This window comes from Crocodylus porosus, unplaced genomic scaffold (assembly GCF_001723895.1).
Source record: "Crocodylus porosus isolate Cpor-Errol unplaced genomic scaffold, CroPor_comp1, whole genome shotgun sequence".
NCBI lineage: Eukaryota > Metazoa > Chordata > Crocodylia > Crocodylidae > Crocodylus > Crocodylus porosus.
This window is the reverse complement of record NW_017728907.1, coordinates 6,901,165-6,906,582: the sequence shown is the minus strand read 5'-3', so window position 1 is coordinate 6,906,582 and position 5,418 is coordinate 6,901,165.

Sequence of the window (5,418 nt, the reverse complement as noted above, 5' to 3'; positions counted from 1 at the left end):
TGTCCGGGGGGGGCGGGCAGGCCAACTCTCAGGATGTCAAAATTGCACTGTTAGATGTGAGGGTCTGACGCAATTGCATATTTCCCCCCCCAAAAAATCAATTATGTCATACAGACACACTACCAACTCAGGCACATACACATCTGAGATTACCAGTCTAAGCGCATGCACACCTATCACCAATTCAAGCACATACACACTACACAAACCAAAAATTGACAAAACTCAGTTGTTAAAACCTGTATACTAAATACACATACACAAACACACACTTTCATGGCTGTATGTTAACCCTAGGGGGTGCTTGGGGGAACTTGATGCTTAAGGTTACTTAAGCCAAGTGGCCCCAGGGTTACTTGAGGTCAATGGAGCTTGGGGTTACTTAAGTTTAATGTGCCCCGGGGTTACTCAGGGTCACCTGGTGCTCAAGTGGAAGCAAGGGAAAAAGCCCGGTGGCAAGGAGGAGACAGGCAGTAAACAGAGAGGCAGAAAGCTGGGAAATAGGAGCTAGAAACTAAGAGGCAGAATGCTGAAAGATGAGGGCTGGAAATGAGAGGAAGAAAGCTGGGAGATCAGGGGGCAGACTAGTGGTGGCAAGGAGGAAACAGCCAGGAAACAGAAAGGCAGAAACCTGGGAGATAGCCAGGAAATCAAGGAGGAGGGTCAGGAGGTCAATAAAACAAAAACCCAACTCAGGGTTTCAAAATACCAGGTTTATTAAACAGACAACACACTACACAGCCCCATAAAGTTATTGGTTCCTACACAGACACATACACAAGCACTCACATACACACCCACATAATGGTCACAGGAGAGAAAAAAGGCTTGGTGGAGGGATTGAAGTCAAGGTGTGCATACAGTGGAGAGAGTCCAGATCCTTTGCTTGGGGAAGGAAGGTGGGTGATAGCTACCTTTCCTGAGCTGTGAGTTGATCCTCGATGGCCAGTTGGGGTCTTCTCCATAAAGGTGTTGTCTAGAGGGGGTCACTGGAAGGGCCTCTGGGTGGATAGGTGGTGTGGTGTGGTGCTGGTCCAAATGGAGAGGGCATCCCAAAGAGGTCACAACCTACTAGCCCTTTTATAGGGGTGGACTACCTGTGTCTTCTATGGGAGGGACATATCCAAGCAAGGACAGTACTGCTCAGATGCATACATGCAGATCCAGGTGTCTTCATTGTCTTGTAGGACACAATGGTGGGGTTGCTGGTTTCTGTAGGGTTTTTGTCTTTCAAATGCTGGGTTTCTGGTCTGTTCCTGGGTGAGGACCATGGTTCCTGGGTGAGTCAATGCAAGGTAATGGTCCAGTTGTTGAGCTGATGGTCCAGTTGTTGAGTTGATTATCCAGTAGAGGCCTGCTACCATTGTATCTCAAACACCTTCATTCATCCCCATTCATTCAGGAACCAATTTACATGAGACTGGTTAGACATGAGTAACAGTTACAACATAGGTTGCATCCAGGCAGAGGACACAAGATGGAGGCTTGACATACAAAATGGAAACCTGACATTACTTGACATTACTTTACAGACACAGGCCTAAACCATACAATATTAATATGAAACAATAAAAAAATGCCAAAAAATGATAGGAATACAATATAATACAATATAAACCAGTAAAAATCAATGCAAACATAACAAAACACTATTTACAATATAAAAACAGGCTTATTACAATAATAACATACAAGAAATTAGCTTAGCTTACCTAATACTACTTGTTATCACTTACAGGGGATAGAGAGGACAGAGAAACGTCAGAAGGGGAAGTGCTTTTGGTCCACTTCCACATCTGCTGCCAAGCACACTGGGGAGCCCCCCATGCTTCTGTGGGACACTCCATGCACCCCAGCATCACAGCATTCATGAGCTGCCTGCTACCTAGAAGTATGTAGGAAAAACATTTAAAGCTATGTCTATGTCTGAATCACCAAATCTTTCCAAATGTCTCCAAATTGATTCAGAGGGTAAGGGGAGGGAATGTATTTTAAAATAAAATACAGCATTCACAAGCCTTGCTGGTACCTTGAAGTATGTAGAAAAAATGTTTAAAGCTGTTCGTGGCCGAATTGCTGATTCTCCAAATCAGCATTGAATCTTCAGATTCAAATTAAGCCAAATTGAATCAGGGACAGTGATCCAAATCAACAAATTGAAAAAAAGAGAAAAACTGGGGCTTTTGCTACAACACAAACTAACATACAAGTGAATAAAATAAAAAAATAAGGCATCTACCTACTCACTCTCAAACATTAGTTAAAACCATTTTTAAAATGTGATGAGGACTGTAAATCTCCATGTGTCCTGGTATATTTAGGAGTAAAGTAAACACTTGCCTAAAGATGTGCAATTTACACTGTACCTGGACAAACCACAACCCTGTGCTTCAATAGTTTTGTAAACAGAAGTGGAGCTCTCAGCTGTAACTAAGACCACTTTGCTGGAACAACCAGAAATTCACAGTTGGTTCCAGGGAGGAGGAGAATCAAGCTGCTGGCTGTGAGCCTGCAGCCAGTTTCCCCTAGCAATGACCCCTCTTCCCTGTGACGCTGCAAAGTTTTCAAAATGGGAGAGGGGAAAGGAAGCAGAGGGAGCTCATTCTAGGGCATAGGTGACTGGTGCCTCCTGATACTGGGGGGCACAGTTTGTAGGAGGCAGCATTGGTGGTAGGGTGGTGAGCAGCAACTGCCTGCTGGCGGTGGTGTCGGCGGCAGTGGGGGTGAGGTGGTGAGTGGCAACTACCCACAGAAGTTGCCCACAGCAGCAGCCAATCTCAGGGGGGACACGTGCTGCCCCCCCGTGCTCCCTCCCCCACCAGTCGCCTATATTCTAGGGGTTCCCCAGCCAGTGCTGGAAGGTATGATGGGTGATTTGGAAGTCCCTGATGCAGCCACCCCACCCTCCAGTAGGGGCTGAAAACCTCACAAACCAAAATCCCTCCACTCTCTTTCCCTTCTCTCATTCTGAAAACAGTGACAGACTGGCAGGCAAGCAGGCAGAAGTTACAGAAGATAATCTCTTTTGAGATTATCCCTCATGCAACAAGGGTTCAGATTTTTAACCTATCAGCCATTTTTTAAGTTGTCTGCAGCCATGCACTTGTGTTTGTTTGAGGCTATAGACTGCTTTCTCTTGCCAGATAGGGCAAAAATTGTCACTTCTGTCTTTGCCTGCAGTTACTAAATCTATGATCCAGGAGCACAGCAACACAACTGGGCATCCAGTGCACAGAGGCAACATAAATTTCCAGTTTCAGTTCTCTCTGTGCTGCCAGTTCAGTTACAATCATGATCATGCAGCTCCCAGTGGCAGCTGTTATTCTTCACCCCACTCCCCACAAAACAGTAACCAGGGTCCCCCTTCCCTAGTTACACCACTGCTGTGACCCTCTACCATGACTATCCTACTAATGATACTTGGGAGTTCAAACTCCAAGAAAAGTTTGTTTATCCATGGCTTATTTATATAATTGATTGTGATTGTACTACTTCCTATGAAGCAGTTACAAGATACAGTCAAGTGTCTATACCAACACTGTACTTGTTTGTTGTTCCCACCAGAGGATGACTACTTTCTGTTATGCTACCCACAGGCAAGAACTTGATTTTAAAATAATTAAAGCAGTCTTCAAGGCTGTATGCGTCAAACATAATCCTTTCTATGAAGGCTGTTCAAGCATCACTCATTCCTTAATACCTTGTTCTATAAAAGAAAGGCTTTCTGCTTCATGAATACCCAAATCTCTTAAAGCCTTAAAATGAAATAAAATAAAAAACTAAAATAAAATAATAAAAAAAGATTAAATTTATGTGGAAATTTATTTAAGCCCTTTAAAAATAGAAATTAAAACATGCAATTTAATAATATTTGCAACAGTTAAACAATTCACATTAGTCTAGTGCCTTTCATCTTGAAGGATCTCAACATATTTTACCAAATGAATCTATTTATATGGACAAAGTAATCTAGCCAGTACTGAGAGACAAGTACCTCCCGGAGCGTATGAGCAACATAAGGCTATGTGCAGATATTAAAAAATCCCGTGGTAGAATCGATTCAATCTACCCAGATTTCTTTAAGCTGCGTAGATTGAACCAGGAGTGAACAGAACTCATGTTCACTCTTGGGTTGGCAGGGATGGGGAGGGCATACAAATATCTGCACTGGCTAGGCCAGTAAGCAGGGAGTGCTCACACACCTCCCAGAAGGGTTTCCTTCCCCAGACCCATCCCTTCTTGCCAGTGGCCCTATCAGCAGCAGAGATACACCTCCCAGTTGTACTTGCTTCATTGTAGGGGCCAGAGCCAAACCCTGGGGTGGGAAGGCCTCTGCTCCCCCATCCCCCTGATGCTGTCCAGCTTGGTTCACAGCCCAAACATCTCTGCCCAGCTCCTCCCTGCTGAACCAGGCAAGGCAAGGGGAAAGGTGGGGAAGCAGGCTCCCCCCCAGCTATGCTTGCTTTGGCTTGGTGGGCGGGGGAGGCTAGGGGGACTCTGCTCCTCTCTGCTCTTGCGCCTGCCCCTTCCATTGCCCAGTTCCACTGACACAGGCAGACAGGAGCAGGGCTGAGAGCCACACAGACTGGCAGCTGAATTGTGCAGTACCTGGGAATGAGGGGGAGCAGAGACCACTCCCAGCTATGCTTGTTTGGGTCTAGGGGTGGGAGGGCCCTAAGGCTGGGCCTGTGGGATGGGGATTTCCACTCCCCTATTTCCCAGCCCTGATGCTGAGCAGCTTAGCTTGGCTGACAGTCCTGATGCAGCTCGCAGGTCTGGCTCCTGCCTGCCCATGTCAGCTGAGCTGATCAGCAGAAGAGGATGAGAAGTGTCGGGGAACAGGGCCCCAAGGTCATGGTGGGTCGAGGGTGGCGTTGGAACATGGACAGGTGGGATTCGCGGCAATGAGTCTGAGTGGTACGGGACACGTGTATGGTTTCAAAATATACGAGATTTATTCACTTACGCTTAGTTGCATAGGCAGAGATGCTTGCTTCAGTTACAGTTATGAACAACCAGGAATGATAACAAACAACAGAAGGGGTCTGTTGGCCCACAGGGTTCACGAGCAAGCCCTTGCTTTCTACCCCGAAGGATAGGGGAGGCTGCCCACTCGTTAGTCCCAGGGCTGGTCAACAGCTCATTAACGTGATATGAACAACAGAACTGTAACTCAATGAACGGTGTGACACCAGTCCAAGATGGACGAAAACAGGTGATCGATGGTGTTGCCGAAGCCGAGGTTGATGTGGAGGTCGAAGTTACGATGTCGTAGCCAGTGGTCGAGATGCGGAATCATGGTCGAGGTTGAAGCCGGAAATTAGTTTGTTAGCCAGAGATCAATACGGGATAATCAGATCAAGACGAATCAAATAAATCACAAAATCTCAGCTTTGAGGAGACCAGTGGGCCTAAAGC